The sequence below is a fragment of the Chenopodium album genome, chromosome 3, assembly GCF_948465745.1.
Source record: "Chenopodium album chromosome 3, dcCheAlbu1.1, whole genome shotgun sequence".
NCBI classification, from domain to species: Eukaryota; Viridiplantae; Streptophyta; class Magnoliopsida; order Caryophyllales; family Amaranthaceae; genus Chenopodium; species Chenopodium album.
In genome coordinates this window covers 17014135-17028456 of record NC_137836.1, presented here as the reverse complement: position 1 = coordinate 17028456, position 14322 = coordinate 17014135, and the positions used below count along the sequence as shown (strand labels likewise).

The 14322-nt window shown below is 32.8% G+C and overlaps 1 long non-coding RNA gene across 3 annotated transcripts; it reads right to left on the bottom strand.

The window, feature by feature from the left end:
- Positions 1-4740: 4740 nt before the first annotated feature.
- LOC145612213 (uncharacterized) lies at positions 4741-8327 on the bottom strand. Of its 3 annotated transcripts, none has more exons than XR_014106553.1 (4): positions 7885-8327; positions 7419-7612; positions 6120-6819; positions 4741-6012 (listed from the first exon to the last, which is right to left on the bottom strand). It is a non-coding gene; the product is annotated as an uncharacterized LOC145612213 (long non-coding RNA). The 3 variants fall into 3 exon arrangements; XR_014106555.1 differs by having other exon boundaries at positions 6120-6816; XR_014106556.1 differs by having other exon boundaries at positions 4742-6012; positions 7419-7504.
- Positions 8328-14322: the final 5995 nt, after the last annotated feature.

The following is a 14322-nucleotide window of genomic DNA, read 5'->3' as shown; positions in this document are numbered from 1 at the left end:
TGGACCATGTTTTATTGACTCGATATAAATTTGATCTTGATTCTCATTCCTTTATTTCATGTACACATAAGAAGTTGTGGATTGAGAATACATTGAAAAATATAGAAGCAAAGGAAGAAGATATAATCTCAACATTAATTACGCTTAACAATGCAAACAAGAAAATAAAATTCTTTTGGATTACTATTTGCATATTAAGAACAATATCGAATAATAAGAAAAGGCTACTGTTTTTTTCATAAAACAGTAGCAAATAGGTAAAAAATGCTGTAATTTTGAATCGTAGCAAATACATGTTGCTATGTGTTACTCCTAGTTTTGCGGTTCAAAATCAGAGCAAAAGGTTTGAATAAAACCGTAGCAATGTGTACTGGTACTCCACTTTTTCAAAATTATTGTAACATAAAGACTAAGCTAATGCTCTAAAATTGCAAATTTAAAAAAAAAATTATAATTATAAAACAGAAAACAAAATATTATTTTGGCCATTTTTACAAAAATCAATAATTATAAGATACAACATTTTTTAAATTTATTTGAATATTATTTGGGTAAATGTCATACATCTATAAATTTATAATAATGCATAATCATACTTCCATCAATTTTATTTGAAAGAATTTGTAAATTATTTTTTTACATATTAATTTGTATTTCATATTTGAAACTAACTGTAAATTTAAACAAGAAAAAAGAAATGTTGTCGTAAGATTCCTATCATTAGACTAAATTTATTTTCCTTCAAAGAAATATGGTCGGTTTATATTAACATATGTTTGCCACGAAAATAAATTTTTATGTGGCACAAGTGTTATAATGATTGTCACATTGAAAAAAATATTCGTGACATAAGTGTTTGTTTGCCATGAGAATAATGTTGTCATTATTCTCGTGGCACCATTGTCTATTTGCCACGGGAAGATAAATACAAGTAGCATAAGTGTTTATTTGCTACGGGAAAAAACTAAAGTCGTGGCACTAGTTTTGGTTAGCCACAAACATCATTTTTCCCGTGGCATAATATTTGTTGTCATGTTAAGTTTATTATTGATTTTAATTTTTCCCGTGGCAAGATCAAATTATGCCACAAATTTAGAATTCCCGTGGCATAATTCGTGGCACAAGTGGTGAATTGTTGTAGTGTCTCCAATGATCATCCCTATCGACTTAGAGCTAGAATTGGGGGCTTGATCCTTACATCATTAGCTTACCTAGCCTAAAGAGTTACCATCATTTGACTCTTCTCAATATCTTTCCACACACTTAGCCCTTGCGGCCTAACTTTAGAATCACTTTCACATACTACACAGATATAAATGACCAAACAAACTTCCCTTAGGAACCATTTTTCATGAAATCTTAACACAACGTTGAAGCATGCCTCGTCATATCAACATCACTCATCAATCATAATCATCATTGCATCGAAGTATGAAGTGCTTAGCCTCTGTGCCTAAGTTACCCAAATACTTTCATCATTAAGTCAACTAGGATAACCTAGATGAATTAACCTTTGCACCCTGAGAGATAGTATCAAATTACATTTGACTAAGCTCATTCAACATGCATCTTCAAAAAACTTCACTTCGATTCTTTTTCTCGTCTTTCTTTTTCGGGAGAAAGTCGATACCCTCCACAAAAATGACGAAATTTTTTTGCTTTTTTGCATTTTCGAGTCGCACGATCATAGTACAATGCACACACGGGTCATGAGTCACACGTGTCAATTCACCTTGGGTCAACCTCGAGTCAGTCAATCATAGTGAGTCAAGTTTATACCTTGAGTCATGTCAAGTTAATGAATCAAGCAACACTAAGTCTTAGGTCAACCCTAAAATAATTAAGGAGATTAGCAAAGTCCTATAGTCAAAGATAAATACAGGTGCATCCCAGCGGCAGCAAGAGCAGGATAGGGAAGACCCTGCTCTAGCGCCAGACGACAACATCTAGCGTCTGGTAATAGATTTCAGCGCCTGGGGCTAGATCCCAGCGTCTGGCGACAGAGCCAAATCACGGCGCCATAGGCATTGCAGCGGCGACAGAACGCTCAACCACTCAGAGCAGTTATTTCAACCTCTTTCAGCAATTTCGGGTTCCTTGGTACGCAAGTTAGCCCCTATAAGCAATTTGACATGATTAAGTAGTCGGCTTGATTAATAAGTGATCGACCTGACGAAAGATCGTCTCACTTAGCTTAAAGCGCCTAAGCATTGGCTCATCGAAGGCACTGACATAATGGTTCATAAACAGGAGAGGCACCGACATACTGGTTCATAATTTACAAGCAGCAAAAGCGCCGATGTACTGGCATAGCGAAAGCAAAGTTCAAGTGAGTTTTAAAAGATCGACAAGCGTTGGTCTTCGGAAGTTTTCTTCGGAATATTATCGCAACAAACATTCAAGTATCATCAAAGCTCTCTTTTGTTCAGAGACGCGTGGACATTTCTTTCAAACTTTTTTGTTCAGAGACGCGTGGACATTTCTTTCAAGCTCTTTTGTTCAGAGACGCGTGGACATTTCTGTAAGCTCTTTTGTTGAGAGACGCGTGGACATTTCTTTAAGCTCTTTTGTTCAGAGACGCGTGGACATTTCTTTCAAGCTCTTTTGCTCATAGATGCGTGGGCATATCATTCAAAGCTCTTTGTTTAGAGACGCGTGGACTTATTAAAAAGAAGCTCTTTTGTTCAGAGATGCGTGGACATATCCAAAAATCTCTATTGTTCAGAGACGAGTGAACATTAAAACAACAAGATGGCGTTCCATATATTGTGGAAGGTTGTCACAATCGGTTACCCTTAAAGACGTGTGCTCAACGGTGCAAGATATGCGTTTCTTAACTCTCTTATATGTTTTAAATAACGCTAGTTTGCAGGTATTGGCGTTACAAGAATGATTTAGAATCGCAGAACGTTCTGAATCAGTCTCTGTCCCTATCGATACTTTGACTTTTGTTTTTGAAACTCGCGTTTCTTTAAACTCAGTCAAAGTGGGGGCTTCTGTAGACACCCAAATGTGTCTCCCCAAAACCAAACCCAGTGATGAATACCTTTCATGTCATTTGATTATCGAACAAAGCAAAAGTGTGAAAAGTCTAGTGATGAGGATGTTTTTATTAAAATTTCTCTTCTTTCTGTTTTTGCAAATATTTCTTTTTTTACCTTAATTATGAAAAACGTGCATTCCAGTTTATTTTGGTCCATTATAAGGTTCCAATAATAGTGTAGTTGGATAGGTCTTGAAAAGACCTTTCCAACGATATATTATAAGCCCAATTCCGATGAATAATGAGGAAGTTATTGCAAAAATACTAAACTGGGTCCGGTTTGGTTTTTATATGCGGCCTCATGATCTAGAGGAGGGCCTATTATTATTTATCATTTCTAAAGCTATTAGGATTTATTATAGTCTTCTAGAATACTCTAGAAGGTTCTCTTAAATCATAATGGAGTTAGGATTGATAATTATGTTTCAAAGAGTTTGAAATTGAATAAAACTACTCCTTTTTAGAATCCTTGTTTTGCACAAAGTGAAATATATTCAGATATTTTTTTGTGCCTCATAATATTTATCCAAATCTTATATGGTTGGATAGATCTTAAAATTATCTTTCCAATGATATATTATAATATTAAATCCGAGTTATAACGAAAAATATATGAATGAGATATGAAACTCTATCCAAAACTGACACCCTTCCACTATTTCGGCCATATTTTTTTATCTACAAAAGATTTTAATCTCATTCCAATTGGGTTGGAAATTAGACTTCAAGATCTTTCCAACTACATATTATATGACTTATTTCAACTTCTGGATCAAAAGATATATGATAAAACAAAATCCACAAAAAATGTTTTGCAGCGCCTGGCGCCAGACTTGGCGTCTTGCGCTAGTGTCCAGCGTTTGGCGCCACGCACGTGTTTGACGCTGCGATTGTGTTTTATTCTTTTTGAAACTCTGATTCGTTTTTATCATATCTAGTTGATTTTCTCTATAAATAGCCTCCTAAAACCTCCGTTTTCCATCATAAAAAAATCATCAATTTCCATCAACTCTCTAGTTTTCTAATTCTCTTCTCTCTGTAAGCTAAATATTACTCTCTCTCTCTTTTCTAAAATAGCTTTTTGCAAACAAAATTCCGCATTCAGAAGATCTAGAAACACCTAGCCAAGTTCAAAGTTGCTTTCGCCCTAGACGTGAAAGGTTTTAATTTCTGAGGGTTTGGTCCAAATCTCTCTTTTAATTATTTAATTTAATTGCTTATTATTTTCCTTGAAGTTACTAACGCGTGTGTTTTGTTATTAGAAAGAGGTACGAGGCATCCAAGTAAGTGCTTTAATTGTTTAATTGATATGATATACAGATCATGTTTAGGTTGTTATGTTGATTCCTAGTATCATATAGGATGTTTTTCTTAATTTGATGTTTAGGGTGACAACAATAAGTTCCTAGTATCATGTTTAGGGTAAAGAATATAATGTCAATTATGATTTCTATGATGCTTCTATTTTCTTTCCTAATAGCATGCTAGTATCATGTTAGGGCTATATATTTGATTTTTGATGTTTAGTATCATGCCTAGGATCTTGCTATTATTATGCTTTAACATGATTATGATGATTATTCTTATTATTATAATTATTGTTATGATTATAATTATGTTGCTTGATTATATTTATTGTTATTGCTTGATCACACCTTTTATGCATGTTTAAAGGGAATTGGTACTTGGAATCACGCTTAATAAGATAATTATTAATCTTTTTAGGGTTAATATGATTATAATTCAAATGATCGCCAATAATAGTTTTCTTTGTGCATTAATATTCAACCAACATAGATAAACATGTTTAGGGTTAATCCTATTGATCGCATGTTAGTCAGAAAGCGCACATGAATACGATCAGAATAAAGTAGAGGGATATTATTAAGGCAGGTTCAATCTCTTTTAGGTTGGATTGGTACCTTCATCCCCAAACTACCAGTCTTGGTTCCAGACCTATTGGAGTTGACGATCTCCTGGATCGTTAAGGGTGTAACCTTTACCTCGTGAATGGTTTACAAGTTCCCAAAACTGGTTGGCGACTCTTTTGCTCTATCTTCTTTCCCTTTGGACGCCACCGTACTTTAGAGTATGATCACAGTGGGGTTCACGATAGGGATAATGCTTGAAATATTCCCTACATTACCAGTTTTACAACCCCAATTTTCCCTCCACCTCATTAAAGGCGTCACAATCTCCATATCTTCATCTTCCTCCTCTGCCTTCTTTGGTTCTTTCTCAAAAATAACTTTTTGACCTCTAGGCACTCCATATACAATCTGCACATCATGTTCATTTATCTCTACTGATTTGTTGAATGGTAAGTATAGAGTGCTGTTGTTTTCTTCAAAATGCCTTAACAGCCAAGCACAAAATACGACATCATTTTGTGGCAAATTCACAGAAAGAATTGCCCCAAAACCCATTTCTTCCACTGCTTGTTTTTGTTGTGGGGTTAAGTTTGCTACAAATTTCATAAACATAACATGTCCCACTCTAACACATATCTTCTCTTCTTCATACATCATAACCTCATCATCTTCATCAGTGAAATTTACAACATCTTGATGAATCAGTTCATCACCTTCTTCAACTATTCTCTTTCTTTTTTTCAATTTTCTCAACTTTTTTACCTTTCTCCTTTTTCTGAACTTCTTTTTCCTTCTTCTGAACTTCTTTATCCTTCTTCTGAACTCCCTTAGGTGATTTTTTAACAACCTTTTTAGAAGATTGTCCACCTTCCTTTTCACTAGTTTTTTCTTTGATCTGTACCCCCTTCTGTTTTGTTTGAACCCCCTTTTCAGATTTCTGAACTCTGTTTAATTCTTCTTCTGGAATTTCTTGTTCTTCAACATGCTGTTGTTTCTCTTTTTTTTGGGGTGCTTTGGCTGCGCAACACTCTTGTTGTTGTAGTTGTTGTGTTCTTTCCTTTTTTTTTTGTAGCTATGTGTTTCCTCCTTGTGAAAGAACTGATTTTATTGTATACATAGTTATAGTTAAAAAATGTTAAAATTTATGTAAATTAATGAACATTACACTACAAATAAAATGAATAAAAAGCATATAAAGATTTTACCTATGAGATGCTTGCTTGGGCTGATTAGTATTGTCACCATTACCTTCACCATTGTCAGAAGTTGTTGAAGGTGGTACAGTACTTTGTGGAGGAGTATCAGATTTTTCCTCAGGTTGTTTAGAATTTTCTAATGGGAGTACAGAAGTTCCTATAGGTTGATCAGAATTTCCTGGTTGATTAGAAGTTTGTGGAGGTTGATCAGAAGTTTGTGGAGGTTGATCAGAAGATTGTTAAGGTTGATCAGAAGTTCCTTTAGCTTGTTTAGAATTTCCTGGTGGGAGTTCAGAACTATCTGGTGGGTTCTCATTCTCATTGTTTTTTTTCTGTTTCATTGGGCTTCTCGGGTTCAGAAGTTTGTGATTGGGATACAGAAGTTGCAGGATGTTGTTCAGAATTTCCTGATTGGAGTTCAAAAGTTTCTGGTGGCTTCTCTTTTTCATGGTTTTTTTCTGTTTCATTTGGCTTCTGTGGTTCAAAAGTTTGTGGAGGTTGATCAGAAGATTGTGAAGATGGTTCAGTGTTTCGTGGTTGATTAGAAGTTTGCGGAGGTTGATCAGAAGTTTGTGGAGGTTGATCAGAAGTTTGTGGAGGTTGATCAGAAGATTGTGAAGTTTGTGGAGTTTTGTTTGCTTCTTGTTGCAACTCAGAAGTTTCAGGGTGGTGTTCAGATGGTAGTGGGGACTTTCCAGCAGTTGGACTGCTAATAAAAAAATAACAACAGAATAAACATTTCTAACTAATATATGAATATAAAGCAAATTGAAATCATATGAATATATCCATGTTGACCTCAACATTCTCCATGAAAGAAAAGAAAATAAGAAAAAAAAAAATAAATTCACTCATTGAGCAAATGTAAGAACTTCATCAACAAGATATCCAGCTCTCTAAATGGTTCGGATAGCTTAAAATAATCCTTTGATCCCACGTTCTGCAGAGACGGGCAATATCTAAAAGATGCCTTTTCTTATGTGTTCAAGTGTTTAACCCAAGATATCTTAGCAACAAGCAATAAAACTACAGGAAATCCCTACAAAGTTTCACCTCAAATTAGTATTAGATAATTAGATACTAAGTCATAATACTTGACAAAATGGAGGGAAGATTAGCTTATGAGCAAAGATGAGAAAATTAGGCAGTTTATAAGAAAATATATGCACATAGCATGCAAAATTCAGATAGAAAATGGAAAAAAATCAGGTTCATAATGTAGTGAAATTGCAAATGCTCAATAACTTATCCAGATTCACACAAACCATTTCTAAAAACAACTCAAGTATAGCTAAGAGGTTGGCTGACCTGATGTAGTATCCAAAGAGCAATTCCAACAAACTCTACAATAATCCCCATATATCTCTCAATCCAAGTAGTAGCATCATCTGACGCTTCAACATTGACAACAGGGGCACTTTCAACCAAACTGTAGCTCAATAAAAGACCAAGACTCTTCTAATACTCATCTATTCACCTTAATTTTTTTGGAAGATTAAGTTCTGAAAACAGAAAATTAAACCTAATTTAGCATTGAACATGCAGGAATCAAACTTCAATTGTAAAAAAATTATATAAAATTGGGATCACACCCAATACTGTATATGTTAAAAACTAGAGCAATTTTATTTGAAGCCTGAAATTACTAAAATCAGAAGCTGTTAGTTAATTTGTTTCCCTAATAGTGATAATTAGTCAAATTCCTCATAGAAGTATAAAAACAAGCACACAATACATCATATTTAAGGATTTTCGCAGAAATGAAGAGCTATACCAAATCTTCCAGCCCTGCAACAACGACGACACCACAATTCCCCGCGTACTAAGGCGCGACCATTCAACATGTGAGCCCTGCCTCGCCGCCTCGCACATCTCAATCTCCTCTGCCCCACCCTTCCCCACACCCTATGCCGCCCATCATGTACTCAGTAGAAACCCCAAAACTTCCATTAAACTAAAATAAAAGTAGTAAAAACCCTAGAATTCGTAATAACTATTTTTTCATCTATTCGCTCAAAAATAATCAAAAATACATAATTTAGGTGGAGATTGAGAGCATACCATGATGATAATCTTCGATGAATGTGTTTTGGAAAAGCATTAGAGGGGTTATATTTGGAGCAGCATTAGTTGAGTTTCACAACGGGTGTGTGTAAAAATGGGAAAAAAAGAATAGGAATGAAGAATTTAGTGTAGAGGAGTGAAAGGCTACATCTAATAAAACAAATAATTATAAAATTACAAAAAAAAAAAAAAAAAAAAAAAAAAAAAAAGTGCGTGCTAGGCTGCTAGCAAATAGCAATCTAGCATTAGTAACCGACGTTAATGAAGCCCATTACAAGTAATACGGTCAATAAAGTTTGACTTACTACTTGTAACTAGCCTTTTTTAGGTTCCTTACTAATAGTTAGTCAGTCTATCCTTAACCTACTATTTGTAACTGACCTTAGTCACGTTAGTTACGATTTCAAATATATTTGTAACCTGCATAATCTGTGTCAGTTACTAATACTTCTGTAGTAACTAGCATAACATATGCCAGTTACAAATAGGGCGTTACAAATAGCACTTTTTCTACTAGTGATATATCCTAATATATGAATGGAAAGCAAACTGAATTGGAAGATGTTCAGTTATTATTTTTTGATATTCAAAAGTTTTAGATGGGTTGTTCAAAAAAAAAAAAATCCAAACATAATCACAATATATTAATATAAATATAGAATTGTGGGTTGTTCAGTGGTTGTTGTTTATTGTTCAAAATTTTTTAAAGGGTGTTCATAAGATAATGTAATAATTTAATAATAACCATAATATATTCCAATATAAACTGAAATATATAAAAGATGTTCAAAAGTTTTTAAAGGGTATTTAGGTCATAATGTTCAGTGATTTTTTAATGTTGTTCAAAAGTTTTTATGGGTTGATCAAAAAAATATTCGAAACATAAGCACAATTATTGAATATGCAAACATATGTATATAAATATTTATATAGAATCATGTGTTGTTCAGTGGTTTTTGTTTATTGTTCAAAATTTTCTGAATGGTGTTCATCAGTTAATGTAATAATTAAATGTTAACCATAATATATTCCAATTTAAACTTAAATGAAAGATGTTCAGTGGTTATTTGTTGTTGTTCAAAATATTTTTAAAGGTTGTTAAAAAACATATCCATACATAATTAAAATTAATGAACATGCAAGAAAATATAGAAACATAAATACACAATTGTGGGTTTTTCAATTGATTATATTAGATGTTTAGTGCTTTTTTCAGAATTGTTCGTTCATATAAACAACATATATAAACATTAAACAGGAAACATATGAATCAAAATATACCTGTTTGATGGACTTTCTGAAAGTTGTTTGTTTAATTCTTCCAATATATTTTTATCAACAATTGGACTTGCTTTAATATCTTCTAATTTCTTCTTTTTTGGTGTTTTGAGTTTGAACATCTGACTTAATGTCCTATTCAAAACATTTTGTTTCAAATTATTTTTCAATTTTAAAAATTAGGGTTTCAATTACTCAATTTTTTTTTGTGAATTAGAACAATAAATCACTTACATATATTCATCTTCTTCAGTTGACGGAGATTGTTTCGATTTTCTACAAAAAAAAAAATTAAATCGATGATTAACTATTTCAAAAAATTAAAAACGACAATAATTTAACAAAATCGTATCATAATCAAAGTAATTGGAGTGATGTTCACCTTTTTGAAGGTGTTTTCGGTGATTCTTCGTCGTTCGCCATGGAAGTGCAGCAGTTTTTAGAGAGAGAAAATTAAGAGTTGAGTGAGAAAATTGAAAACAGGAGAGAGAAATGCAAATAAATTAATTGAAGGAAGTGTATAATTTATGAGAAGAGAGAGAATGTTTTAAAATGATTAAAAAAAATAAAATGGCGGTTTATATTTAGAAGTTTAGAACGATTATTTTTTTTTAAAAAAAAAACGTATTATGTGATCATGACGGTTGGACGGGTTTTTTTTATTTGGGCGTGGGTTTTATGTCTGGGTTCTGTTTGTTGGGCCGCGTATTGGGCTGGTGCACCTATTTCTAGGTGCACCATGGTGTATGTAATACCAATTGTCTTTTTGTACTCCGTCTATTTTATTTTACCCAATAAGGTGATGTTCTTTAATATTTAATAATAAATTATTATAATAAAAGTGAATATTTAATAATAATAATAATTATAATAATATTTAATGACAATAACAATAATTATATTATTATTTTAATTTTTAATAATAATAATAAAAATAATATTTAATAATAATAATAATAATAGTAATAATAATAATAATGATAATGACAATGACTTTGACAATCACAACAGTAACAGTAACTGTAATAGTAATAGTAATAGTAATAGTAATAGTAATAGTAATAGTAATAGTAATAGTAATAGTAATAGTAATAATAATAATAATAATAATAATAATAATAATAATAATAATAATAATAATAATAATAATAATACAGTTTGGGCTTTCTGACTTTGTTCCTAGACGGGTAGTGACTGATGCGGCTAATCGGAAGCGGGTGAAGTACGAATCTAGTTGTCGAGCAATAAGATATGGCTTCCTTCCTATCTCTTTCTCTTCTCTTGGGAGTTAGAAAAGGAGGTTGTTGCATTGCTGAAGCGGATCCAGAAGTTTTCGAAGACTCAGGACTTTGGGGCGCGTGCTGCAGATCATATCTTTACTAGGATCAGCTTTTCAATAGCTAGAGGAGTGGGGGCCAAGATTGTATCTCGATTTCCCACTAATTTTCTATAGGTTGTATAACTTTGTATGTTTTTGAGATTAATAATAATAATAATAATAATAATAATAATAATAATAATAATAATAATAATAATAATAATAATAATAAAATATGCTCTGCTCGGCTCGACTAGACTTTGCTCTATGCTGCAATCTACTCTGCTGACTCCAGCTTTGCTTGCCTAGAAGCTCAGAAGAACAAGGCCTAAGTCTGGTATTCCCTGGTAAAGCACAATTAGGCCTAGGGATGGCAATGGGTCAAGGACCCTGTCCAGACCATGTCGGACCCTACCCTGAAATACGGGTATGGGTCCAATTTTTAAAGACCATGTGGGTCCAGGTAGGGTATAGGTCTAGATGGTATCAGGTAGGATAAGAGTCTGAATTCATTATACCCGGACTCTTGACCCTACCCATGGACCCGTCATACCCAGACCCTACCATAACATGTACTTAGCCTCGTTCAATATATTAAATAAATAAAAAAATACTTGTAAAAGTAAAACCCTAAGTAAGGAACTCATAGGCGCTCACTTTCATAGTTGTACAATTTGTCAAATTAATTCTAATGTTCTCATGTATTAGTTTTTTTTTTTTTTTTTTTTTTTATTATTATTATTTTTTTTTTTTTAAAGCAATCGTACAGTCATATTTCATACACTAAAATAAGACAATTAAAAATTACTGGAATAAAAAAGGTAAAGGACCCTATTTGGACCCTGGACCCTACCAAACCTGCTAGACCCATAGGGTTTGGGTAAGGGTCTAAAAATTTGAGACCCTAAGGGTCCGGGTAGGGTATAGGAATAAAAAAAATATTAATGGGTACAGGTACGGGTATTACCATACCCAGCCGAGATCCTACCGATTGCCATCCCTACTTAGGCCCCATTTGTTTGATATTAACTTTTTATAATGATAAATTCAATTTTATGGAAAATATATTTTCGAATAAAATCACAATTGTAAATTAGTTTTCTTGCTTACCGGAAAAGTTGTAGAAAAATTAAAAATAATAATAGAAGTGTGAGGATGGATGATAGGAAAATAAAGGACGTAAAAATATGGCTTCCCTTGGCCTCCCCTTCTCTCTTCTCTTTCCTCTCTCTTTAGGATTTTAATTTTCTTGGCCGTTTAGGTCGAAAATAGTCTAATTTTATCGAAAACTAGACTATTCCAACCCTTTTTCTTTGATTTAATTCGCTTTTTTGTTATTTGATTTATTTCGCTTTATTTTGTTCTCTCCGTTTGTGAGAGTCTGTCCCAATTTTTTCGAGTTTTTTTCCAACTTTTTGGGATTCTGATTCTCATCTATGGATGAGGATTTTTTTTAGAGATTTATTAATAATTGAGAAGGTAATTTTTGATTCATATGGGTTTAAGGTTCGTCATTGTAGACACCCATTTGTGTCTCCCCAAAACCAAACCCAGTGATAAATACCTTTCATGTCATTTGATTATCGAACAAAGCGAAAGTGTGAAAAGTCTAGTGATGAGGATGTTTTTATTAAAATATCTATCCTTTTTGTTTTTGAAAATATTTCTTTTCTTACCCTATTTTTGAAAAACGTGCATTCCAGTTTAGTTTGGTTCATGATATGGGTCCAATAATGGTGTAGTTGGATGGGGCTTGAAAAGACCTTTCCAACGATATATTATAAGCCTAATTCCGATGAATAATGAGGAAGTTATGGCCAAAATTACTAAACTGGGCCCAAACCGGATTTTACCTACGGCCCAATGATCATGTGGAGGGTCCAAAGGTTTAATCCTATTTCTAAACTAATTAGGATTAATTAGAACCTTCCATAAGTTTTTAAAAGATCTTAATTATCCTTTTTGAAAATATAAGATCAAAGAATTTGAAGTTAAATAAAAACTTTCCTTTTTCTTAAATCCTAATTCTATTCGAATTTAAAGATGTTCAAAGACAGTCAGATTTTATTTTCGTACCTCATAATCTTTATCCAAATCTTATATGGTTGGATAGATCTTGAAATGATCTTTCCAATGATATATTATAATATTAAATCCGAGCTATAACGAAAAAGATATGAATTAGATATGAAACTCTATCCAAAACTGACACCGTCCCACTATTTCGGCCATATATTTTTATCTACAAAAGATTTTAATCTAATTTTAATTGGGTTGGAAAGTAGACTTCAATAGCTTTCCAACAACATATCATATGCCTTATTTGGACTTCTAGATCAAAAGATATGATAAAAACAAAATCCGCAAAAACTGCTATCCATCGAGTTTTATTTCGATACGAATTCGGATTCTCTTCTTATTCTTCGACCCTCTTTTTTCTCTATAAATAGAGGCCATATCTCCCCTTTTTCAATCACCAATTCTCATCAAGAATATCTTGATTTCTCTCTCTCTCTCTCTCTCTCTCTCTCTCTCTCTCTTTTCTAAACTAGCCTTTTTACAAACATAATTCCTCATACATTAGCACTAGATACACCTAGCCAAGTTCGAAGTTGCCTTCGCCCTAGACGTGAAAGGTTTGGTCCCAAATCTTTATTTCAATTATTTAATTTAATTGTTTTGTTTATTATTTTTCTTGAAGTTACTAACGCGTGTATTTTGTTATTAGAAAGATGTACGAGGCATCCAAGTATGTGTTTTAATGGTTTTTTTTATTGATATTATGATATAGAAATCACGCTTAGGTTGTTGTTATGATTCCTAATGTTATGTTAGGGCGTTTTGATCTTCCTAGTATCATGTGTAGGGTAACTTTAATACCAAGTATGATTAAAAGTATGATGCCTTTTATGTTCTTCCTAATATTTATGATTGTTAGTATCATGTTAGGGTTAAAGTTTTGATCTTTATTGTTTAGTGACATGCTAGGGTTTGTTATTAATCTTGTTAGTATCATGTCTAGGATCTTGCTATTAATATTATGCTTTAGCATGATTATTATAATTATGATTATTTATTGTTATTATGTTGCTTAATTATTTATTGTTATTGCTTGATCACACCTTTTATGCATGTTTAAAGGGAATTTGTACATGTAATCACGCTTAATAAGATAATTAATAATCTTGTTTAGGGTTAATTTGATTATAATTCAAATGATCGCCAATAATAGATTTATTTGTGCATTAATATTCAACCAACATAGATTAAACAGGTTTAGGGTAAACATATTGATTGCATGTTAGTCAGAAAGCGCACATGAATACGATCAGAATAAAGTAGAGGTCTATTATTAGGGCAGGTTCAATCTCTTTTAGGTTGGATTTGTACCTTCATCCCCGAACTACCAGTCATGGTTCCAGACCTATTGGAGTTGACGATCTCCTAGATCGTTAAGGGGTGTAACCTTCACCTCGTGAACGGTTTACAAGTTCCTAAAACTTGTTGGCGACTCTTTTGCTCTATCTTCTTTCCCTTTGGACGCCACCGTAC